This window comes from Rattus norvegicus, chromosome 1 (genome assembly GCF_021556685.1).
Source record: "Rattus norvegicus strain SHRSP/BbbUtx chromosome 1, alternate assembly SHRSP_T2T, whole genome shotgun sequence".
Lineage (NCBI taxonomy): Eukaryota > Metazoa > Chordata > Mammalia > Rodentia > Muridae > Rattus > Rattus norvegicus.
In genome coordinates this window covers 73,023,567-73,050,168 of record NC_141534.1, presented here as the reverse complement: position 1 = coordinate 73,050,168, position 26,602 = coordinate 73,023,567, and the positions used below count along the sequence as shown (strand labels likewise).

Below are 26,602 nucleotides of genomic sequence, written 5' to 3'. Positions count from 1 at the left end.
AAGAAAAACAAATATTAAAAAATCAAATATTTAAATAAAAACTAAATCATAATTTATGCATAACTTTTAGGAATAAGTGAGGGTTTGTGGATAAAATTAGCCTAGTCCATTGGGATCTGTATTATCCTGCTCCTTCACATTTTTTTTCTTGATTTTCTCCCACTTTTCCTCTTCCTGTCTCATTTATAGACTCCCCCCATACCAGTCCTCCTCCCAAGCCTTTTTCTTCTCATCCAATGAATGGTTTCATGTTATACTGACCTGCCTTGCTGTAAAATGACATCATTCTACCCTCTAAGACCCTACCAGGAAAAAAAAACTAGTAGAAAAACATCAAATATTGAAATAACAACTAAAACACAATTTACAAATATGTTTTAGTAATAATTGAATTTCGTGGTCACCTTCTCTAACTAAAGATCACAGATAATGTGTTTGGTTTATTTTTAACATAATATTTTTATTTACTCTTCAAATTTCCAATTATGCACTTTGACCATATTCAATTCCCAGTCCTTTCATGTTTGTGTCTCCATGACAGCACCCCACAGAAAGTAAAAATTAAAGTTAAAAAGTCCAAATTTTGTTATTCATGTACTCACCAGATGAGATGGCTTGTATATGCTTGACCCAGGGAGTGGCACTGTTTCAAGTTGTGACCTTGTTGGGTATGTGTGTCATTCTGAGTGTGGGCTTTAAAACCCTCATCCTAGTTGCCTAGAACTCAGTATTCTGCTAGCAGCTTTAAGATGAAGAAGTAGATTTCTCAGCTTTGCCTGGATGCTGCTATGTTCCTGCCTTAACATTAATGGACTGAACCTCTGAACCTGTAAGCCAGGCCAAATTAAATGTTGTCCTTAGAAGATTTGTCTTGGTTATGGTGTTTGCTCACAGGAGTAAATTCCTAAATAAGACACTGGAGCATGGTCAAATTCTGCCCCATAAATAGAACTTAGCTGTTCCCTCCAAAACTCCTTCAAGAAGCCCTCAACTTTGCAAAGCTAACTTTAGATTTCTTACCATATATTTAAAGAGTTCTTTTTAGGGCTTCCTGTTTAAACTAATATTCTTTCTTGGATTGTGGGGGAAGCATAGGGGTTGGGATGATGAGAGGAGTTGTTACAGAAAACTTTCATGTACCTCCTTCACATCTATGAATCTACAATCATTCATATCACTGCTAAAGTAGTCTCTTAGCATTTTTAAAAATGCAGGGAGCAAAGATAATGGGATTCTACATGGTTTCTTGTAGTTACAGAGAAAAGCACATGGGGCCTAGCTGCAACAGGGCTACAGACCCAGACAAGGCCCTCAAACTGAGCACAGAGCATGAACATCAACATGGTTTCAGGCTACAGTCAAGAGCATAAAAATTCCAAAGTCTTCAGGCAAAATATGTGCCATGGAAATCAACATTTTCTCTAAATGCAATAGGATCATGGATCCAGACATAGCCACCACTAGCAGCAGAGATCTGGACATCTCCGTAACCTCACGTGGCAGTGTGGTTCTCTCAGATTAATAAGGCTCCTGCTAAAACAGAACTCATGGACCTCAGCTTGACTTCAGTTACCAACGCAGTCTAAGGGCACACACATTGCATTTGGTGGTAACATTGATCATGGACATCAATACATATCCCATTGACAGCAGACATCCACCATGATGGCAGCAGCCACCATACATATTTGCACACATTTTGGTAGAACACATACCACAGACATCAAAAAAGATTCTGGGTGCTGTAGGATAACAGGTCCAACAATGGCTTTTGTTAGCAATATGAAGCTGGATATCACCATGGTTAGCCATAACAGAACAGGCCACTCACATAAATATGAAATATGGCCAGTGTAGGTAGGCTGGCTATAAAACTAGACATTCTTTTGTAGCATCCATGGGCCGGGTGGGTAAAAAAATCCTTTCCCATATTATATATATATATATATATATATATATATATATATATATATATATATATATACACTTCTGGAAATAAGGGTCAGGGGAAGCAACAAAATGAAACAGAACCTAAGAATCATACTTAGAGTACAACGTCATTTATCTTTTGTGGACATGCCTGAAATAATCTTGACTAAACATCTTCTGACAGATGGCAATATCACAAATGAAAGATCAGTCCCTGTGTGTTTTATTATGTATTAATTAATCCCATGTAGTTGGCTTGCTAACAGCCTCGATTATTTATGTTACCAAAGGAAAGAAATCCACACATAGTCTCTTTATTTTAATATGCTTTAAACAGCACAGTAGCTGAGCAACTGCCCAATCTCCATGCTGTTAATCCTGAGTGATTATTTACTAATTCTATATTCCATTTCAGTTGTTCTTGACTCTACTTAGAGAGCTGTCTTGGTCACATTTTTTGGTCCAGAACATGGAGCACTCTCCTTGTTTTTCTAACTCATTTGGATATAGTGTCTCCTCTCTTTGCACTCTTGTTCTGCATGACAGACCTCTTTCTTCCTCCTTCCCCTCTGCCCAAGTCCAGGGAACCAAGGAATTCTGTCTCTATCTGTTATACCCAGCTATTGTCTGTTGGTATCTTTAGATGGCAGAACCAACTGGGGGCAGATGCCCAGAAGCTACTTGAAGATATTCTAGTGCAAACAGTTTTTTTTTAGAAACACAATTAGCTTTCATAACATTAGCAGCTTGAGCTGTGCAAAAATTACTTTATGCCAAGGTTCAACATATGTGTATCATTTAAGTGTAAAACATCTCAAGATAAACTTAATCATACCATTACATTATCCAAAAGCATGTAGAAAAGGCTCTTAATAAAGTCTAGGATCCATTCAGAATTTAAAAATGGAGAACAAACAAAAACTGACAAACTAAGAGAACATATATTGCCATAATAAAGTTTTCCACAGGAAACTTATTGATGGCATTGCAGTTTATGGATAGGAGAGTCAAAGAAATTCCATTTAACCTAGAAATTATGTCAAGTTTTTGTAGTAACACATGTCTTTAATCTACATTCTGTGAATCAAAAGTCAGGATAATTTCTCTCAACTCATTGCTAGTCTGCCTTTTCTACTTAATCTACTCAAAACAGGGTTGAAATGGATACTCTGCTTTAAATAAAATGAGCAGGATATGGGTAAGGAATGTACTTTCTCAACTCATCATCAAAATAGTCTTTAAAACCTTACTAAGTGTGAAAATAAATAATAAAAAAATAAATACAGAAAGAGAAGTAAAGCAGTCTGCCCTGATCTATATGAGGTTGAGATCTACTAATACTACACAGTGAGACCCTGTATCAACAACAACAACAAAAGCAACAACAACAACAAAGAAAAAAGAAGAATTGTGCTTAATCATATTTCTGAAGAACATGATGTGATTCTGTGAATAATTGATGCTGCAATAGCACCATCAAACTTACATGAAACAAAGGATGCAAATTCAGCATGCAGAAATCAGTAAAATTCCAATGCAGCATATGGACACCCATCCCAAGATTCAGTGTAATGCCAAGATTTCCTTAATTTAAGAAATACCTCAATTAACTTTAAGCAACCTCAATTTTCGTGCTATTTTCAGGCTCCCCATAGCCTGTTCACTTTAGTAAACACTCAGTTCATTGTACAGAACGTGAGAAACTCCTCATTGTAAAAACAATGGCCCTCTTCCTATGTAGATCTTATTCTATTTCCATTTAGTTTGTTTTAGTTTTCAGTCGTAATGTAGTTGAGGTTATTTTGGTTACCGGGTATTTGAAGTATTTTTTCCCATTTTTGTATGTTCTTTGCTTGTAATTTGCTTCTATGTTGCTGTTATTTAACATTAAGTATAAGCAAAGTGAGGAGGAAAAGGTTGAATTGGCTCGTGGGTTACACTCAAGGAAAGACAAGGCATGGATCTGTATAGTGCAACTGAAACATAGTCACTCAAGGAACTCAGCTTACTGGCTTGTTCTGCATGATTTCTAAGATACCACTGCCTACATGGAACACTGTTCCCAATAACCTGCGTACTCCTACATCAATTACCAATTTAAAATAAGCTTCACAGGTATGATGACAGGCTAGTCTGATGGAGATAATTTCTTTTTTTTTTTTTTTTTAAAGATTTATTTATTATACATGAGTACACTGTAGCTGTCTTCAGACACACCAGAAGAGGGCATCAAATCCCATTATAGATGGTTGTGAGCCACCATGTGGTTGCTGGGATTTGAACTCAGGACCTCCGGAAGAGCAGTCAGTGCTCTTAACCACTGAGCCATCTCTCCAGCCCGATAATTTCTTTATTAGGTTCTCTTTGCCTTTATCCTACACTGTGTGTTAAGGAGACAAGGATTAAGTAAAATAACCACCTTGAAATTCCTGCACTGTTTGCAAACAGGACACTATCAACTCTTCTTTCTGAATTCCAAGTTGATGGGAAACAATTCAACATTTCCTTAATTTTTCGTACATTGATGTCTGTCATCAGACAATACAGTAAATGAAACTGGTAACTTTGTTGGTGTATATGAATTAAGTGTTTTAATATCACATGCTAATACAATATTATTTTTGAAGGTGTAAGTAAAACTTCTGATAGCAGGATATGTCTGTTTTTTTAGATGCCGACCTCTGTGTGCAGTGCTGATTGTGGTCCAGGATTTAGAAAATTCAGAAAGAAGGAAATGTCAGCCTGTTGTTTTGATTGCAGTCCCTGCCCAGAAAATGAAATTTCTAATGAGACAAGTGTGTATTTCCTGCAGGGCTAAGTTCTTCAATTTGATTATCATCTTACACACATATTGGAATAGTGAATTGGTCTAAAAAGAAACGTTAAAAAGAACATATATATATATAATTTAAAATGTCATTATTGAAATATAACTTATCATATATATTTCACTGATTGAAAATTTTAGTAGATAAAATATTCTCAAACATTTTTGCTTAGAAACCTCCAGTGTTACTGGGTTCTAGGAAAAATCATTCCTAGTGATTTATCCTCTATAAAAACATATGTAGAACATGAATCTCTAAAGGATTTATTTACATTTTCTTGATGTACATATCCTTACATAAGTTTATGCACACCTATCAAGTACAGAAGCACATGGAGGACAGAATCAGGCATGTGGCTAGAGGGAACCAAATCCAATTCCACTTTAAGACTCCAGAAAAGGGTATATAATAATTTGTAATATTATCAAAAACTGTTAAGAAGGAGATAGGAGATTTTGCAAAATAAAAAGATATACGTTTTTCTCTAAAAATGATTTAATGGCAATTCAGTGATTAAAGAAAAAACCATTTTTTACATATGTCTAAAGATACCTTTACCAAAAATATGTTGAGAAATATACTTCATTGTAGCTATTGCAACTCAACTTTTAAAATATAGACCAAACCTCTCAGGGAGCTTGTCCGTGTAGATTGTTTCTCCCTCACACAGCAGCCAGTTAATTTAATCTTTTTCCCCCATTTTTATTAAATTGGATATTTTGTATTTACCTTTCTTCTTCTTTTTTTTTTTTTATTAACTTGAGTATTCCCTTTCCCGGTTTCCGGGCAAACATCCCCTTCCCCCCTCCCCTTCCTTATGGGTGTTCCCCTCTCAACCCTCCCCCCATTGCCGCCCTCCCCCCATAGTCTAGTTCACTGGGGGTTCACTCTTAGCAGGACCCAGGGCTTCCCCTTCCACTGGTGCTCTTACTAGGATATTCATTGCTACCTATGGGGTCAGAGTCCAGGGTCAGTCCATGTATAGTCTTTAGTTGGTGGCTTAGTCCCTGGAAGCTCTGGTTGCTTGACATTGTTGTACATATGGTGTCTCGAGCCCCTTCAAGCTCTTCCAGTTCTTTCTCTCATTCCTTCAACGGGGGACCTATTCTCAGTTCAGTGGTTTGCTGCTGGCATTTGCCTCTGTATTTGCTGTATTCTGGCTGTGTCTCTCAGGAGCGATCTACATCCGGCTCCTGTTGGCCTGCACTTCTTTGATTCATCCATCTTGTCTAATTGGGTGGCTGTATATGTATGGGCCACAGGTGGGACAGGCTCTGAATGGGTGTTCCATCAGTCTCTGTTTTAATCTTTGCCTCTCCCTTCCCTGCCAAGGGTATTCTTTTTCCTCATTTAAAGAAGGAGTGAAGCATTCACATTTTGATCATCCATCTTGAGTTTCGTTTGTTCTAGGGATCTGGGGTAATTCAAGCATTTGGGCTAATAGCCACTTATCAATGAGTGCATACCATGCATGTCTTTCTGTGATTGGGTTAGCTCACTCAGGATGATATTTTCCAGTTCCAACCATTTGCCTACGAATTTCATAAACTCGTTGTTTTTGATAGCTGAGTAATATTCCATTGTGTAGATGTACCACATTTTCTGTATCCATTCCTCTGTTGAAGGGCATCTGGGTTCTTTCCAGCTTCTGGCTATTATAAATAAGGCTGCGATGAACATAGTGGAGCACGTGTCTCTTTTATATGTTGAGGCATCTTTTGGGTATATGCCCAAAAGAGGTATAGCTGGATCCTCAGGCAGTTCAATGTCCAATTTTCTGAGGAACCTCCAGACTGATTTCCAGAATGGTTTTACCAGTCTGCAATCCCACCAACAATGGAGGAGTGTTCCTCTTTCACCACATCCTCGCCAGCATCTGCTGTCACCTGAGTTTTTGATCTTAGCCATTCTCACTGGTGTGAGGTGAAATCTCAGGGTTGTTTTGATTTGCATTTCCCTTATGACTAAAGATGTTGAACATTTCTTTAGGTTTTTCTCAGCCATTCGGCATTCCTCAGCTGTGAATTCTTTGTTTAGCTCTGAACCCTATTTTTTAATAAGGTTATTTGTTTCCCTGCGGTCTAACTTCTTGAGTTCTTTGTATATTTTGGATATAAGCCCTCTATCTGTTGTAGGATTGGTAAAGATCTTTTCCCAATCTGTTGGTTGCTGATTTGTCCTAACCACAGTGTCCTTTGCCTTACAGAAGCTTTGCAGTTTTATGAGATCCCATTTGTCGATTCTTGATCTTAGAGCGTAAGCCATTGGTGTTTTCTTCAGGAAATTTTTTCCAGTGCCCATGTGTTCCAGATGCTTCCCTAGTTTTTCTTCTATTAGTTTGAGTGTGTCTGGTTTGATGTGGAGGTCCTTGATCCACTTGGACTTAAGCTTTGTACAGGGTGTTAAGCATGGATCAATCTGCATTCTTCTACATGTTGACCTCCAGTTGAACCAGCACCATTTGCTGAAAATGCTATCTTTTTTCCATTGGATGGTTTTGGCTCCTTTGTCAAAAATCAAGTGACCATAGGTGTGTGGGTTCATTTCTGGATCTTCAATTCTATTCCATTGGTCTATCTGTCTGTCTCTGTACCAATACCATGCAGTTTTTATCACTATTGCTCTGTAATACTGCTTGAGTTCAGGGATAGTGATTCCCCCTGAAGTCCTTTTATTGTTGAGGATAGCTTTAGCTATCCTAGGTTTTTTGTTATTCCAGATGAATTTGCAAATTGATCTGTCTAACTCTTTGAAGAATTGGATTGGTATTTTGATGGGGATTGCATTGAATCTGTAGATTGCTTTTGGCAAAATGGCCATTTTTACTATATTAATCCTGCCAATCCATGAGCATGGGAGATCTTTCCATCTTCTGAGGTCTTCTTCAATTTCTTTCCTCAGTGTCTTGAAATTCTTATTGTACAGATCTTTTACTTGCTTGGTTAAAGTCACACCGAGGTACTTTATATTATTTGGGTCTATTATGAAGGGTGTCGTTTCCCTAATTTCTTTCTCGGTTTGTTTCTCTTTTGTATAGAGGAAGGCAACTGATTTATTTGAGTTAATTTTATACCCAGCCTCTTTGCTGAAGTTGTTTATCAGCTTTAGTAGTTCTCTGGTGGAACTTTTGGGATCACTTAAATATACTATCATATCATCTGCAAATAGTGATATTTTGACCTCTTCTTTTCCGATCTGTATCCCCTTGATCTCCTTTTGTTGTCTGATTGTTCTGGCTAGAACTTCAAGAACTATATTGAATAAGTAGGGAGAGAGTGGGCAGCCTTGTCTAGTCCCTGATTTTAGTGGGATTGCTTCAAGTTTCTCTCCATTTAGTTCAATGTTAGCAACTGGTTTGCTTTATATGGCTTTTACTATGTTTAGGTATGGGCCTTGAATTCCTATTCTTTCCAGGACTTTTATCATGAAGGGGTGTTGAATTTTGTCAAATGCTTTCTCAGCATCTAATGAAATGATCATGTGGTTCTGTTCTTTCAGTTTGTTTATATAATGGATCACATTGATGGTTTTCCGTATATTAAACCATCCCTGCATGCCTGGGATGAAGCCTACTTGATCATGGTGGATGATTGTTTTGATATGCTCTTGAATTCGGTTTGCCAGAATTTTATTGAGTATTTTTGCGTCGATATTCATAAGGGAAATTGGTCTGAAGTTCTCTTTCTTTGTTGTGTCTTTGTGTGGTTTAGGTATAAGAGTAATTGTGGCTTCACAGGTAGTGATTCATCTGTTTCAATTTTGTGGAATAGTTTGGATAATATTGGTATGAGGTCTTCTATGAAGGTTTGATAGAATTCTACACAAAACCCGTCTGGACCTGGGCTCTTTTTGGTTGGGAGACCTTTAATGACTGCTTCTATTTCCTTAGGAGTTATGGGGTTGTTTAACTGGTTTATCTGTTCCTGATTTAACATCGATACCTGGTATCTGTCTAGGAAATTGTCCATTTCCTGAAGATTTTCAAGTTTTGTTGAATATAGCTTTTTATAGTAAGATCTGATGATTTTTTGAATTTCCTCTGAATCTGTAGTTATGTCTCCCTTTTCATTTCTGATTTTGTTAATTTGGACGCACTCTCTGTGTCCTCTCATTAGTCTGGCTAAGGGTTTATCTATCTCATTGATTTTCTCAAAGAACCAACTTTTGGTTCTGTTGATTCTTTGTATGGTCCTTTTTGTTTCTACTTGGTTGATTTCAGCTCTGAGTTTGATTATTTCCTGCCTTCTACTCCTCCTGGGTGTATTTGCTTCTTTTTGTTCTAGAGCTTTTAGGTGTGCTGTCAAGCTGCTGAAATATGCTCTTTCCTGTTTCTTTCTGCAGGCACTCAGCGCTATGAGTTTTCCTCTTAGCACAGCTTTCATTGTGTCCCATAAGTTTGGGTATGTTGTACCTTCCTTTTCATTAAATTCTAAAAAGTTTTTAATTTCTTTCTTTATTTCTTCCTTGACCAGGTTATCATTGAGTAGAGCATTGTTCAATTTCCACGTATATGTGGGCATTCTTCCCTTATTGTTATTGAAGACCTGTTTTAGGCCTTGGTGGTCCGATAGCACGCATGGGATTATTTCTATCTTTCTGTATCTGTTGAGACCTGTTTTATGACCAATTATATGTTCAATTTTGGAGAAAGTACCATGAGGAGCTGAGAAGAAGGTATATCCTTTTGCTTTAGGATAGATAAATATCTGTTAAGCCCATTTGGCTCATGCCTTCCCTTAGTCTGTCTACGTCTCTCTTTAATTTCTGTTTCCATGATCTGTCCATTGATGAGAGTGGAGTGTTGAAATCTCCCACTAATATTGTGTGAGGTGCAATGTGTGTTTTGAGCTTTAGTAAGGTTTCTTTTACGTATGTAGGTGCCCTTGTATTTGGGGCATAGATATTTAGGATTGAGAGTTCATCTTGGTGGATTTTTCCTTTGATGAATATGAAGTGTCCTTCCTTATCTTTTTTGATGACTTTTAGTTGGAAATTGATTTTATTTGATATTAGAATGGCTACTCCAGCTTGCTTCTTCTGACCATTTGCTTGGAAAGTTGTTTTCCAGCCTTTCACTCTGAGGTAGTGTCTGTCTTTGTCTCTGAGATGTGTTTCCTGTAGGCAGCAGAATGCAGGGTCCTCGTTGTGTATCCAGTTTGTTAATCTATGTCTTTTTATTGGGGAGTTGAGGCCATTGATATTGAGAGATATTAAGGAATAGTGATTATTGCTTCCCGTTATATTCATATTTGGATGTGAGGTCATGTTTGTGTGCTTTCATTCTCTTTGTTTTGTTGCCAAGACGATTAGTTTCTTGCTTCTTCTAGGGTATAGCTTGCCTCCTTATGTTGGGCTTTACCATTTATTATCCTTTGTAGTGCTGGATTTGTGGAAAGATATTGTGTAAATTTGGTTTTGTCATGGAGTATCTTGGTTACTCCATCAATGTTAATTGAGAGTTTTGCTGGATACAGTAACCTGGGCTGGCATTTGTGTTCTCTTAGGGTCTGTATGACATCAGTCCAGGATCTTTTGGCCTTCATAGTTTCTGGCGAGAAGTCTGGTGTGATTCTGATAGGTCTCCCTTTATATGTTACTTGACCTTTTTCCTTTACTGCTTTTAATATTCTTTCTTTATTTTGTGCGTTTGGTGTTTTGACAATTATGTGACAGGAGGTGTTTCTTTTCTGGTCTAATCTATTTGGAGTTCTGTAGGCTTCTTGTATGTCTATGGGTATCTCTTTTTTTAGGTTAGGGAAGTTTTCTTCTATGATTTTGTTGAAGATATTTACTGGTCCTTTGAGCTGGGAGTCTTCACTCTCTTCTATACCTATTATCCTTAGGTTTGATCTTCTCATTGAGTCCTGGATTCCCTGTATGTTTTGGACCAGTAGCTTTTTCCGCTTTACATTATCTTTGACAGTTGAGTCAATGATTTCTATGGAATCTTCTGCTCCTGAGATTCTCTCTTCCATCTCTTGTATTCTGTTGGTGAAGCTTGTATCTACAGCTCCTTGTCTCTTCTTTTGGTTTTCGATATCCAGGGTTGTTTCCATGTGTTCTTTCTTGATTGCTTCTATTTCCATTTTTAATTCCTTCAACTGTTTGATTGTGTTTTCCTGGAATTCTTTCAGGGATTTTTGTGTCTCCTCTCTATGGGCTTCTACTTGTTTATTTATGTTTTCCTGGAATTCTTTCAGGGATTTTTGCGATTCTTTCAGGCATTTTTGCGATTCCTCTCTGTAGGCTTCTACTTGTTCTCTAAGGGAGTTATTCATGTGTTTCTTGAAGTCCTCCAGCATCATGATCAAATATGATTTTGAAAATAGATCTTACTTTTCTGGTGTGTTTGGATATTCCATGTTTGTTTTGATGGGAGAATTGGGCTCCGATGGTGCCATGTAGTCTTGGTTTCTGTTGCTTGGGTTCCTGCGCTTGCCTCTCGCCATCAGATTATCTCTAGTGTTACTTTGTTCTGCTATTTCTGACAGTGGCTAGACTGTCCTATAAGCCTGTGTGTCAGGAGTGCTGTAGACCTGTTTTCCTCTCTTTCAGTCAGTTATGGGGACATAGTGTTCTGCTTTCGGGCGTGTAGTTTTTCCTCTCTACAGGTCTTCAGCTGTTCCTGTGGGCCTGTGTCTTGAGTTCACCAGGCAGCTTTCTTGCAGCAGAAAATTTGGTCTTACCTGTGGTCCCGAGGCTCAGGTTCGCTCGTGGGGTGCTGCCCACGGGCTCTCTGCAGCGGCAGCAACCAGGAAGACCTGTGCCGCCCCTTCCGGGAGCTTCAGTGCACCAGGGTTCCAGATGGTCTTTGGCTTTTTCCTCTGGCGTACGAGATGTGTGTGCAGGGAGCAGTCTCTTCTGGTTTCCCAGGCTTGTCTGCCTCTCTGAAGGTTTAGCTCTCCCTCCCACGGGATTTGGGTACAGAGAACTTTTTATCCGGTCTGTTTCTTTCAGGTTCCGGCGGTGTCTCAGGCAGGGGTCCTGCCGCTCCTGGGCCCTCCCCCACGGGAGCCCAGAGGCCTTATACAGTTTCCTCTTGGGCCAGGGATGTGGGCAGGGGTGAGCAGAGTTGGTGGTCTCTTCCGCTCTGCAGCCTCAGGAGTGCCCACCTGACCAGGCGGTTGGGTCTCTCTCTCACCGGGTCTGGGAGCAGAGAGCTGCTGTCTATTTCGAGATTCTTAAACGAAATATCCTGACAATAAAATTGCTGAAGCTACACTAACAATGCCTTAATTTTTCCATTAGACTTGGAGATGTGTGTCCCATGCTCAGAGGACAAATATGCCAACACAGGACAGAATGATTGCATTCAAAAAGCTCTTATCTTTCTCAGTTATGAAGACCCCCTGGGGATGGCACTTTCTTTAGTGGCCTTGGGCTTCTCTGCATTCACAGCTGTGATTCTTGGCATCTTTGTGAAGCACCACAATACTCCCCTTGTTAAGGCCAATAACAGCACTCTCACCTACATCTTGCTCCTCTCCCTCATTTTTTGTTTCCTTTGCCCCTTGCTCTTCATTGGCCATCCAGACTCGGTCACATGCATCCTACAGCAAATCACATTTGGAGTTCTATTCACCGTGGCTATTTCCACAGTGTTAGCCAAAACAATTACTGTTATTCTGGCATTCAAAGTAACAGCCCCTCAAAGAATGATGAAGTACTTTCTTCTTTCAGGAGTATCTACGTACATCATTCCCATCTGCACTCTCATCCAAGTTATTGTCTGTGCCGTCTGTTTAGGAGTTTCTCCTTCTTCTGTTGACATTGATGCTCAATCTGAGCATGGTCACATTATCATTGTTTGCAACAAGGGTTCAGTCACTTGTTTTTACAGTGTTCTGGGATACCTGGCCTGCCTGACCTTTGTGAGCTTCACTCTGGCTTTCCTTTCCAGAAATCTGCCTGGTGCCTTCAATGAAGCCAAGTCAATAACATTCAGCATGCTGGTGGTCTGCAGTGTCTGGGTCACTTTCCTCCCCGTTTACCATAGCACAAAAGGCAAGATCATGGTGGCTGTTGAGATCATTTCCATTTTGGCTTCCAGTTCAGGGATGCTGGTATGCATTTTCATTCCCAAATGTTACATAATACTCTTTAGACCAGAAAAAAATTCTGTTAAAATAATCAGGGAGAAATCATCTTCCCATACTCACATTTCATAAATTCTGACCGGCACATATCTAGTTGGTTCATAATCACCAAATATTGGATTACATTACCATACCTATTTATTTTTGGAATGACATACCTGTTTCCTTTATGATTTTTATTTAGCAATATCATGTGTACTGAGGTCTACATTGTCTCCTATAATCATCCAGAATATTTGACAATTGTCCTCTTTGACAGAAAGAGCTAAGAGAATCCTGATCCATTCTAGGAGTTAGAAGAGTTCTTCTATGAACATAGTGGAGAGAGGAATATTTTTAAAAACAACGTGATAGAATATTTCAGAAGATGAATTGATATCTCAGCAATTAAAACGATGTCCTGTACTTATGGAGCAACTGATTCAATACTCAACCCCACATACTTTTATTAACAACCTCCTGTAACAGTAGCTAAAAAGGATCAGATGGTCTCTTCTGGGCTCCAATTTTACCTGAATGTTTTTATGCACATAATAACACATCACACACAAAATAAAATTACATAAATTTTTAAAAATATAGAAGAGTATTACAAACACTTTTCACTGGCATTCTACTTTTCAATGTTCTACTGTGGTGTTACAATTACAGGAACCTACAGAGAAAAGGTGGATTATGAGTAGAGATGACTGGGTTTTTCTTTAGGCATTTTCCATAAGAACCCTCAACTTAAGTATATCATAAAAGACACACTTGTTAAATTGACAGGGAAAATAAGGCTTATTGAAGTAACCTTCTCTATGTGTGAAATTTAGATGACTTTGCAAAAATCTACCTTGACACCACAGAGTAATCTGAGGTAGCCAGCTAGTGGGAGTCAGTGCCGAGAGCAGCTGATTAGGATTAGTCCAGAAATCACCTGGGGTTGATGGTTCTGGCAGCCAGCATTTAGTGAAGAGATAGAGCAGAAGGCAACCATTAACTCACTCACAGTGAGAGAGGGCAGTGTGGGGAATAGAGAGGGGAGGGAAGTAGAGAGGGAGGGAGGGATAGAGGGAGGGAGGGAGTGATTTAGGGAGGGAGGGGTAGAGCAACAGACATACTCATAGACAGACAGATAGGAAGACACATACATATTCATATGTTTAGAAGACTGGAGCAATGCTCTGAAAGTCAGGTTCTAAGCTTTACACATATACACATACATACATATAAACATTTACTGGTGTGTGAATGAAACAAATTTCCAACAAACAGGCTTCAAGCATTTCACACATAATATACATACATATATACATAATGTATGTACATATATGCACACAATTGGTGGAACATGCAAGCTTCAACACACACCCAAAGAAGCTTTACATATATACATATGTGTAGATATATGGGTGGATTGAAGTTCCATCACACTCTCACACAAACTTTACACATGTACATACATACACATAGTTGGTAGGTGAAAAGAACAATGTTTTGACGACTTCATTCTTTCTCACATGGATTATATAGCCATAAAAACTCTTTCAGGCAGTATAAGATAATGGTTCAGTTTTCTCCTACTGAATGACTATGAAAAAAAAAAACCTATTTTCTCAATACATTTACAGAAATAGTATAAGCCATATTATAGGTAAAAAAAAATCAAGCAACTTGTTACAGATTAACAAAGTATAATGAATCAAGGTTTTATTCTTAGTCAATTCTCTTACTAGCAGAGAGCATTCTGCAAAGTTACAAAGAAAGGAGCTATTATTTTATTATTTATCTTTAAAAGTAACCTCGTAAGAATCTTAAAAGAATCACAAATCTTAACTCTTCTTTAAAAGTCCGATATATTTATAGTAAGTCCTCTGAATGCAAATGTACTAATCAGCAATTCTTATAAAATCATATCACAAAGCTGAGGCCAAAATGGGTATAAGAAATCAATCATCAGCTGATCCCAGCCCACAGCTCACTGTTCCCAAACGCCTTGGGAGAGAGCTCACCGCCCGGAGAGGTGGGCACTCCTGAGACTGCAGAGAGGAAGGGACCAAAAATACTGCCCATCCCTGCCCACATCCCTGGCCCAAGAGGAAACTGTATAGGGCCTCTAGGAACAGGAAGAAAGGGGCACTGGAGCAGCAGGTCCCCTGTGGTCCAGACATTGCCAGGACTTGAAGGGGCCCAGCCAACAGTTCTCAGCACCCAAATCCCGTGGGGCGGGGAGAGAGCTAAACCATCAGAGGGGCAGACATGCCTGGGAATCCAGAAGAGACTACACTATGCCCACATTTCTGACTCCAGAAGAAAACACCTATCATCATATGGGACCCTGGTGCACGGGGCCCCAGGAAAAGGCAATTCAGGTCCTCCTGGTTCCTGCCCTCATGGAGAGCTGAGAAGCAGCCCCTCAAAAGCCACTTGAGCCGCGGAACAACAGGTAAGACCAACTTTTCTGCTGAAAGCAACCTGCCTGGTGGATTCAGGACACAGGACCACAGGAACACCTGAAGACCAGTACACAGGAAAGATTACACGCCTGAAAGCAGAACACTCTGTTACCATAACTGTCTGAAAGAAAACAGGAAAAGAGGTCTATAGAACTGCTGATACACAGACCTATAGAGAGGTCTGGCCACTGTCAGAAATAGCAGAACAATTTAACACCAGAGACAACCTGATGGCGAGAGGCAAGCACAGGAACCCAAGCAACAGAAACCAAGACTACATGGCATCATCGGAGCACAATACTCCCACCAAAGAAACACTGAATATCCAAACACACCAGAAAAGCAAGATCTCGATTTAAAATCACATTTGATCAAAATGGTGGAGGACTTGAAGAAAGACATAAAGAACTCCCTTAGAGAAATGCAGGAAAACATAAATAAAAAAGAAGAAGCATATAAAGAGGAATCACAAAAATCCCTGAAAGAATTCCAGGAAAACACAATAAAGAGGTAAAGGAATTAAAAATGGAAATAGAAACGATAAAGAAAGCACAAAGGGAAACAACCCTGGATGTAGAAAACCAAAGGAAGTGACAAGGAGCCGTAGATACAAGCATCACCAACAGAATACAAGAGATAGAAGAGAGAATCTCAGGAGAAGAAGATTCCATAGAAATCATCGACACAACGGTCAAAGATAATGTAAAACGGAAAAAGGTACTGGTCCAAAACATACAGGAAATCCAGGACTCAATGAGAAGATCAAACCTAAGGATAGTACGTATAGAAGAGAGTGAAGACTCCCAGCTCAAAGGACTAGTAATTATCTTCAACAAATCATAGAATAATACTTTCCTAACCTAAAGAAAAAGATACCCATAAACATTCAAGAAGCCTACAGAACTCCAAATAGATTGTACCAGAAAGGAAATGCCTCCCATCACATAATAGTCAAAACACCAAATGCACAAAATAAAGAAAGAATAATACATGAAGAAAGGGAAAAAGGTCAAGTAACACATAAAGGCCGACCTATCAGAATCACACTGAACTTCTCAAAAGAGACTGTGAAAGCCAGAAGATCCTGGACAGATGTCATACAGACGCTAAGAGAACACAAATGCCAGCCCAGGTTACTGTATCCAGCAAAACTCTCAATTGATATAGATGGAGAAACCAATATATTCCATGACAAAACCAAATTATACAATATCTTTCTACAAATCTGGCCCTACAAAAATAATAAATTGTAAAGCCCAAAATAAGGAGGCAAGCTACACCCCAGAAAAAGCAAGAAACTAATCGTCTTGAAAATAAAACAAAGAGAAGAAAAGCACACAAACATAATCTCACATCCAAATATGAATATAACAGGAAGCTACAATCACTATTCCTTAATATCTCTCAACATCAATGGTCTCAACTCCCCAATAAAAAGACATAGATTAAAAACTGGATACATAATGAGGACCCTGCATTCTGCTGCCTATGGGAAACACACCTCAGAGACAAAGACAGACACTACCTCAGAGTGAAAGGCTGGAAAACAACTATAAAAGTAAATGGTCTGAAGAAGGAAGCTGGAGTATCCATTCTAATATTGAATAAAATCAATTTTCAACTAAAAGACATCGAAAAAGATAAGGAAGGAAACTTCATATTCATCAAAGGAAAAGTCCACCAAGATGAACTCTTAATCCTAAATATCTATGCTCCAAATACAGGGGTATGTACATACATAAAAGAAACCTTACTAAAGCTCATAGCACACATTGCACATAAAACAATAATAGGATATTTCAACACCCCACTCTCATCAACGGACAGATCATGGAAACAGAAATTAAACAGAGACATAGACAGACTAAGAGAAGTCATAAACCAAATGGACTTAACAGATATTTATAGAACATTATATCCTAAAGCAACAGGCTATACCTTCTTCTCACCACCTCATGGTACTTTCTCCAAAATTGACCATATAATTGGTCATAAAACAGGCCTCAACAGATACAGAAAGATAGAAATAATCCCATGCGTGCTATCAGACCACCACGGGCTAAACTTGGTCTTCAATAAAAATAAGGGAAGAATGCCCACATATACATGGAAGTTGAACAAAGCTATACTCAATGATAACCTGGTCAAGGAAGAAATAAAGAAAGAAATTAAAGACTTCTTAGAATTTAATGAAAATGAAGGTACAACATACTGAAACTTATGGACATAATGAAAGCTGTGCTAAGAAGAAAACTCATAGCTCTGAGTGCCTGCAAAAAGAAACAGGAGAGAGCATATGTCAGCAGCTTGACAGCACACCTAAAAGCTCTAGAACAAAAAGAAGTAAATACACCCAGGAGGAATAGAAGGCAGGAAATAATCAAACTCAGAGCAGAAATCAACCAAGTAGAAACAAAAAGTACCATACAAAGAATCAAAAGAAATTAAAGTTGGTTCTTTGAGAAAACCAAAAATATAAATAAACCCTCAGCCAGACTAATGATAGGACATAGAGAGTGCTTCCAAATTAACAAAACCAGAAATGGAAAGGGAGACATAACTACAGAATCAGAGGAAATTCAAAAAAATCACCAGATCCTATTACAAAAGCCTATATTCAACAGGAAATGGACAATTTCCTAGACAGATACTAGCTACTGAAGTTAAATCAGGAACAGATATACCATTTAAAAAACCCCATAACTCCTAAGGAAATAGGAGCAGTCATTAAAGGTCTCCCAACCAAAAAGAGCCCATGTCCAGATGGGTTCAGTTCAGAATTCTATCAGACCTTCATGGAAGACCTCATACCAGTACTATCCAAACTATTCCACAAAATTGAAATAGATGGAGCACTACTGACTTCCTTCTATGAAGCCACAATTACTCTTATACCTAAACCACACAAAGACCCAACAAAGAAAAAGAACTTCAAACCAATTTCCCTTATGAATATTGACCCAAAAATCCTCAATAAAATTCGGCAAACTGAATCCAAGAGCACATCAAAACAATCATCCACCGTGATCAAGTAGGCTTCATCCCAGGCATGCAGGGATGGTTTAATATACGGAAAACCATCAACATAATCATTATATAAACAAACTGAAAGATGAAAACCACATGATCATTTCATTAGATGCTCAGAAAGTATTTGACATAATTCTACACCCCTTCATGATAAAAGTCCTGCAAAGAATAGGAATTCAAGACCCATACCTAAACATAGTAAAAGCCATATACAGCTAACCAGTAGCTAACATTAAACTAAATAGAGAGAAACTTGACGCAATCCAATTAAAATCAGGGACTAGACAAGGCTACCCATTCTCTCCCTACTTATTCAATATAGTTCTTGAAGTTCTAGCCAGAGCAATCAGACAACAAAAGGAGATCAAAGTGATACAAATTGGAAAAGAAGAAGTCAAAATATCACTATTTGCAGATGATATGATAGTATATTTAAGTGATCCCTAAAGTTCTACCAGAGAGCTACTAAAACTGATAATCACCTTCAGCAGAGTTGCTGGGTATAAAATTAACTCAAATAAATCAGTAGCCTTCCTCTACACAAAAGAGAAGCAAGCCGAAAAGAAAGTAGGGAAATGACACACTTCGTACTAGTCCCAAATAATATAAAATACCTCAGTGTGACTTTAACCAAGCAAGTGTAAGATCTGTATGAAAAGAACTTCAAGTCTCTGAAGAAAGAAATTGAAGAAGACCTCAGAAGATGGAAAGATCTTCCATGCTCATGTATTGACAGGATTAATATAGTAAAAATGGCCATTTTACCAAAAGCGATCTACAGATACAATGCAATCCCCATCAAAATACCAATCCAATTCTTCAGAGAGTTAGATAGAACAATTTGCAAATTAGTCTGGAAAAATAAAAACCCAGGATAGCTTAAACTATCCTCAACAATAAAAGGACTCCCAGGGAAATCATTATCACTGAACTCCAGCAGTATTAAAGAGCAATAGTGATAAAAACTGCATAGTATTGGTACAGAGACAGACAGGGAGACCAGTGGAAAAGAATTGAAGATGCAGAAATGAACCCACACACCTATGATCACTTGATTTTTGACAATGGAGCCAAAACCATCCAATGGAAAGAAGATGGCATTTTCAGCAAATGGTACTGGTTCAACTGGAGGTCAGCATGTAGAAGAATGCAGATCGATCCATGCTTATCACCCTGTAAAAAGCTTAAGTCTAAGTGGATCAAGGAGCTCCACATCATACCAGATACCCTGAAACTAATAGAAGAAAAAGTGGGAAGCATCTCGAACACATGGGCACTGGAGAAAATTTCCTGAACAAAACAACAATGGTTTATGCTCTAAGATCAAGAATTGACAAATGGGATCTCATAAAACTGCAAAGCTTCTGTAAGGGAAAGGACACTGTTGTGAGAACAAAACAACTAACAGATTGAGAAAAGATCTTTCCCAATCCTACAACTGATAGAGGGCTTATATCCAAAATATACAAAGAACTCAAGAAGTTACACTGCAGGGAGACAAATAACCCTATTAAAAAAATGGGATTCAGAACTAAACAAAGAATTCACAGCTGAGGAATGCCAAATGGCTGAGAAACACCTAAGGAAATGTTCAACATCTTTAGTCATAAAGGAAATGCAAATCAAAACAATCCTGAGACTTCACCTCACACCAGTCAAAATGGCTAAGATCAAAAACTCAGGTGACAGCAAATGCTTGCGAGGATGTGGAGAAAGAGGAGCATTCCTCCATTGTTGGTGGGATTGCAGACTGGTACAACCATTCTGGAAATCAGCCTGGAGGTTCCTCAGAAAATTGGACATTGCACTACCTGAGGACTCGGCTATACCTCTCTTGTCCATATACCCAAAATATTCTCCAACAAATAACAAAGACACGTGCTCCACTATGTTCATAATAGTCTTATTTATAATAACCAGAAACTGGAAAGAACCAAGATGCACTTCAACAGAGGAATGGATACAAAAAATGTGGTAAATCTACAGAATGGAATACTACTCCACTAACAAAAACAATGAGTTCATTAAATTCATAGGCAAATGGATGGAAGTGGAAAATATCATCCTGAGTGAGGTAACCCAATCACAGAAAAACACACATGGTATGTACTCATTTAAAAATGTACACATGGTATGTCCAAATGCTTCTATTATCCTACATGCACAGAAAACATGAAACTGAAGGAGAGTGACCAAAATGTGAATACTTCACTCCTTTAAATGGGGAACAAGAAGACCCTTGGGAGGGAATGGGGATGCAAAGTTTAGAACAGAGGCTGAAGGATCGCCCAATCAGAGCCTTCCCCACATGTGGCCCATACATATACAGCCACCAAATTTGATAAGATGGATGAAGCAAAGAAGTGCAGGCTGACAGGAACCGGATGTAGATCTCTCCTTAGAGACACAGCCAGCATATGGCAAATTCATAGGCGAATGCCAGCAGCAACCCACTGAACTGAGAACAGGACCCCCGTTGAAAGTATCAGAGATAGGACTGAAAGAGCTTGAAGGGGCTTGAGACACCATATAAACAACAATGCCAACCAACCAGAGCTTCCAGTGACTAAGCCACTACCCAAAGACTATACATGGACAGACCCTGGCTCCAACTGCATAGGTAGCCTTGAATATCCTAGTAAGACCACAAGTGGAAGGGGAAGCCCTTAGTCCTACCAAGACTGACTCCCCAAGTAAACGGGATTGTTGAGGGTAGGGCAGTAACAAGGGGAGATTGTGGAGGGAACAGACACATAAAGGGAAGGGGGAAGGATTGGGAGGATGTTGGCCTGGAGACCTTGAAAGGGAATAACAATTGAAATATAAATAAGAAATACCCAATAATAAAGATGGAGAAAAAATAATTTTATCTTCTCTTTATATTGTAATTCTGATATTGAAGTTCTGATTATTATGATTTGCTAGCTCCAGTAAATTATCCTCTAGACTTTGCCTCAAAATTTTATCTCCATTTCCTGTCTGTTCAATTTGATCTGTGAGTTGTCTAATTCTTTGTTCTAATGTCTCCTCTAGCTCCTGTCTCTAACCTTCAATATCCTCCTTCAGTGGGTTATTTTGACCTATGAAATTCTGAACCTTCAGTTCCTTTGTTTCAGACATGTTCCCAAGTCTTAAGCTTATTGCTCCAGACCTATAAGATCCAAAGATATTTATTGTGTTTCTCATTTTTTTTAGTATCAAAAGGTTACATATCTCTCTTCACATCAAAGTATGACCTGATCTGGAGACCTTTGTACCTTTGTCTCCCTCTGCTGTTCGATTCAGAACACTGCAGTCTTCTCTGATTCCTTTATTCCCTGGGAGAGGCCTCTTTAGGTTGTAGCTGTGTGCTTGCTTGTGTGCTGATCTCAGTCCGGAGATCCAGTCTGTATGTCGATTTCCTGTGTAGACATGGGGGGATACAGCGAGGCGACCACAGAAAGGCTCACCAGGGCGTAGATGCCCAGACCTGTTTGCTGTGGCTCTAGGAAAAATACCTTGCAGGCAGTTGTGGTCCAGGGTCCCTGTCCCTTCCCAGGATTTTACAGGGCACTGCTCAAGCCTAGCTCCAGGCTAGCATATTGCCCCTGGCTGTAACTCTCTGCCTGGGGTTACAGGAAGGAGCCTCTCTACAGTTCTCTGTAAACCCCTCATATCCAGGCAACTTTCAATCCACTATTGTCCCAACCTTGATCTCTGCCAGAGCCGTATTAGGAGCGGATGAGAAGTGAAATTTTATCTTAGGTTATTTGAGTTCTAATCAATACGTACGGCACAATTTTTTGCAGTAAATTCTCCAACCCAAATAAGCACAAGCAAAGGAAACACAATGCAATTAATATGAATAAAAGCTGTGCACCTAGGTTGGGCAGATCTACCACTACACTACTGTTTTACCAAGCTATGAGATCCCTTATAACTTGTGGTTTCTCCAGGCCACCTGCTTCAGCTCCATCTTCCTTCTGCCTCCTCTTCCTTTGTTCTCCCCCTCTTCTCTCTTTCTCTCTCTCTCTCTTTCCCTCTCTGGCTCTCTGGCTCTGTCTCTATCTCTCTCCAACTCTTCAGTTCTACATTCCTTATCCCTGCCCAATCACCTGCTCTTGCATTTATTTTACAAGATAAAATGGGGAGAAAGTTCTGATGCAGTCACCTGATGATTCACTCCTGGTCCCAGGCAGCCCCTATTTGGGAAGCATAACAAGCAACAAATAGAAACAGTATCAGGCAACCCACAACTTTTTGTCCAGCCTGATCTACATAGTGAGTATCAGAACAGATAGAGCTACACAGTGAGACCCTGTCTTAAAAAAATCAATCAATCAATCAATCAATCAATCAATCATTACCACAAATAGAACACAACATATAATTACACATTTCAGAAAACTGTGTTTACATTAGGAGGATATTTTTAGACTAGAAAATTAATGAGGAGTGCAATGTTCCTTAGTTAACATTATAAACAATTACTATGTATTTAGTGAGGTGTATACCCTAAATCATTTATATCTGCAGTAATTCCTCATAGGACTAATTTTCTAATAGCTCTCGGGGAATGACCAGCCCTAAAGGCAAAGACACTCTTGAATATGTTGGTGATGGAATATAGGTGAAAATGCCCACACATATTTACTGGTTCAAATTTACATGAGTCTTAGGTGAGGAACTAAATGAGGATTGTTTTTATGGGACAAAAGCAAGACTGAGGCTATGGCAATTTTCTAGAGAACAATCTGACTTCTTATACCCTTATCAGGAATGGAATGTAGTGGCAAATGCCATGATTAGTACAGTTGTAGGTGCCACCATGCAGTAATATTTACAAGGTTAAGAGGGTACAAAAGATAAAGTCTATGCAAATTGTCTTCTCAAAGTTCCACATTTTTGTCACTTATAAAGGAACATACAGAGGAACCCAAAATGGTCTGAAAGCTTTCTTGCCTGAGGAAGTGTCCCAGTTTCTCAGGAACTTTAAGACACACAGTGTCTCAGGAGACAAGGATTCTAACCTGAAAAAACAGTGATGCATGACTCAGAAGGCAGGGCAGCCAGGCCAACCCCACAGTGCCATTCACATGGGAGTTAATATGCATGCAAGAATTTAAAATGTGAATTTTGGTAATTACCTCAGTAGCCTGAGAACCATCATTGCAAAGAAGCCATAATATTAATCCTCTACCAGATGATTCTTCTTGATACTCATACAATGAATGAAAAAAACTCTGATTACTTCCAGTACATATATTCAAACGTTCATCACATCTAGCTGTATACCCAGTGGGTAAATGCAGCAGCATATGAGGTAAGTCTCTCTTAAAAGGAGCAGAACCATTAACTGTCTGTTTCGCAGACCAACACATCACTAATACTGGTGACTATTCAAAGACTGCCCCCACTTTTTTTTTCATCTTCATTAACTTGGGTATTTCTTATTTACATTTTGGTTGTTATTCCCTTTCCCATTTTCTGGGGCAAAATCCCCCAACTCTTCCCCCTCCCCTTCTCTGTGTGTGTTCCCCTCCCCATCCTTTCCCCATTACCACCCTCCCCACAACAATCACGTTCACTAAGGGTTCATAGGGGTTCAGTCTTGGCAGGACCAAGGGCTTCCCCTTCCACTGGTGCTCTTACTAGGCTATTCATTGCTACCTATGAGGTTGGAGCCCAGGGTCAGTCCATGTATAGTCTTTGGGTAGTGGCTTAGTCCCTGGAAGCTCTGGATGGTTCTGCCCCCACTTTCATAGGGATGTTTCTCATCATTGCTAGATCCCATCACTGTTCTCTCTCTGTCTCTATCTGTCTCTGTATATGTCTGTCTCTCTGTCCCTCTCTTTCTCTGGCTCTCTCTCTCTCTCTCTCTCTCTCTCTCTCTCTCTCTCTCTCTCTTGCTTTTGAACAAGGATACTGGAGAATTCTCATGGACCATCAAGCCCTGATCTAGGTAACCTGACTCCTGTAATTCATCTTTCATCCTGTTCAAAAATAAAGCCATACATAGCTGCTTGGTTGTTATGCATACAGAACCTAGAGCTCAGGACAGGTAGAAAACATGAACAGGACTCAAAAAGAGAACTTACCTAAATTGAACTTAGTGACTGGCAATGACTGAGTAACTCTCCTTCTCTTCCCTCTCTACCAGGTATGAAACTCCCGTTACCAGATGGGACTCAACCCTTTAAAAACCATGCTCAGGATACCACTCCCTGCATTGTTCTTAACATATAGACAAAGGTCATCACTGAGTTCAAATATTGTCCATTGCTATGTGATCTTGGAGATATTCAATGGGCTCATAAACATGTTTGGTTTAAATGTCTTGTTCTCCATGGAAAAGGTGCCCCCAGAGCTAGGGTTCATTATAGCTTCGATACAAAAGTCCCTATGTTATTATCTTTACCACATTCACCTCCCTGAAGGTCAACAAGATTGCAGCACGAATCCACCACATACCTGTTTGCAGTACAAGATGACCCCAACCAGCGGGAAGAAACTTCTGTCTAAAGACTCCCTGAAAGGACTGATAAGACTGATAGGTTCCCACTGACCAGACCCCTGCAAAAGACTCAGGGGTTCCATGAGGACTGGATGACAAACCTGACACCCTCTAAAATATAATGGTCCAGTCCTTTCTGGTCACCAATACATACAAGCTTAAACTAATTGAGTCATAAAGACATGGCCTTGCTACTAGCTGTTCTCATGAGATTAGATACTGACAATCAGATAACTTCCTTGGTGTTACAAAAATCACATTATGATAGACTGGGAGGTGCTCACTTCGGCAGCATATATACTAAAATTGGAACGATACAGAGAAGATTAGCATGGCCCCTGCACAAGGATGACACCCAAATTCGTGAAGCATTCCATATTTTCTCATATAATTAGAACACCAAGTGCACAACACACAGACAGAATTTTAAAAACAGTACAAAGCTTAAGTTTAAGTGGATCATGGACATCCATATCAAACCAGATACACTCGAATATACAGTAGAAAAAGTGGGAAAGAGTCTCAATTGCATGGGCACTGGGGAAAATTTCCTGAAGAAAACACCAATGGCTTATGTTCTAAGATCAAGAATCAACAAATGGGATCTTATAAAACTGCAAAGCTTCTGTAAGGCAAAGCACTGTCATTAGGACAAAATGGAAACCAACAAATTGGGAAAAGATCTTTACCAATCTCACAACTGATAGAGGGCTAATATCCAAAACATACAAAGAACTCACAAAATTAGACTCCAGAGAGCCAAATAACCGTATTAAAAATGGGGTACAGAGCTAAACAAAGAATTCACAGCTGAGGAATATTGAATGGCTGAGAAGCTCCTAAAGACATGTTCAACATACTTAGTCATCAGGGAAATGCACATTAAAACAACCCTGAGATTCCACCTCATACCAGTCAGAATGTCTAAGGTGACAGCAGATGCTGGTAAGGATGTGGAGAAAGAGGAACACTCCTCCATTGTGGGTGGGTTTGCAAACTTGTACAACCACTCTGGAAATCAGTCTGGAAGTTCCTCAGAAAACTGGAAATTACACTACCTGAGGACCCAGCTATATCTCTCTTGGGCATATACCGAAAAGAGGCTTCAAATACAAAAAAGACACATGCTTCACTATGTTTAGAGCAGCCTTATTTATAATAGCCATTAGCTGGAAGGAACCCAGATGTCTTTCAACAGAGGAATTATTACAGAAAATGTGGTACATTGCACAATGGAACACTACCAGATATCAAAAACAATGACTTCATGAAATTCATAAGCAAATGGAATGAACTAGAAAATATCATCCTGAGTGACTAACCCAATCACAGAAAAACACACACGGAAAGCACTCATTGAGAAATGGATATTAGCCCAGAAGCTCGAATTACCCAAGATGTAATCCAGTCCATGGAACACATGCAGCTCAAAATGAAGGATGACCAAAATGAGCATGTTTCACTCCTTTTTAAAAGGGGAACAAAAATATCTATAGAAGGGGATATGCAGGCAAAGTTTAGAGGAGAATCTGAAGGAAATGCAATTCGAAGCCTGGCACACATGTGACCTATAAAGGCAACAAAACTAGCTAAGAGTGATGAAGCTAAGAAGTGTATGTTGAAGAAGGAACACCATTCAGAGCCTGCCCCACATGTGGCCCATACATATACAGCCACCCAATTAGACAAGATGGATGAAGCAAAGAAGTGCAGACCGACAGGAGCCGGATGTAGATCGCTCCTGAGAGACACAGCCAGAATACAGCAAATATAGAGGCGAATGCCAGC

At 39.3% G+C, this 26,602-nt stretch overlaps 1 non-coding gene and 1 pseudogene across 1 annotated transcript; both read left to right on the top strand.

Moving 5' to 3' along the window:
• Positions 1-12,922, top strand: part of Vom2r-ps27 (vomeronasal 2 receptor, pseudogene 27) — a 28,128-nt pseudogene extending 15,206 nt beyond the window's left edge.
• Rnu6-95 (RNA, U6 small nuclear 95) lies at positions 25,091-25,197 on the top strand. The gene has a single exon (XR_015656282.1). It is a non-coding gene; the product is annotated as a U6 spliceosomal RNA (small nuclear RNA).
• The last annotated feature ends 1,405 nt before the right edge of the window (positions 25,198-26,602 follow it).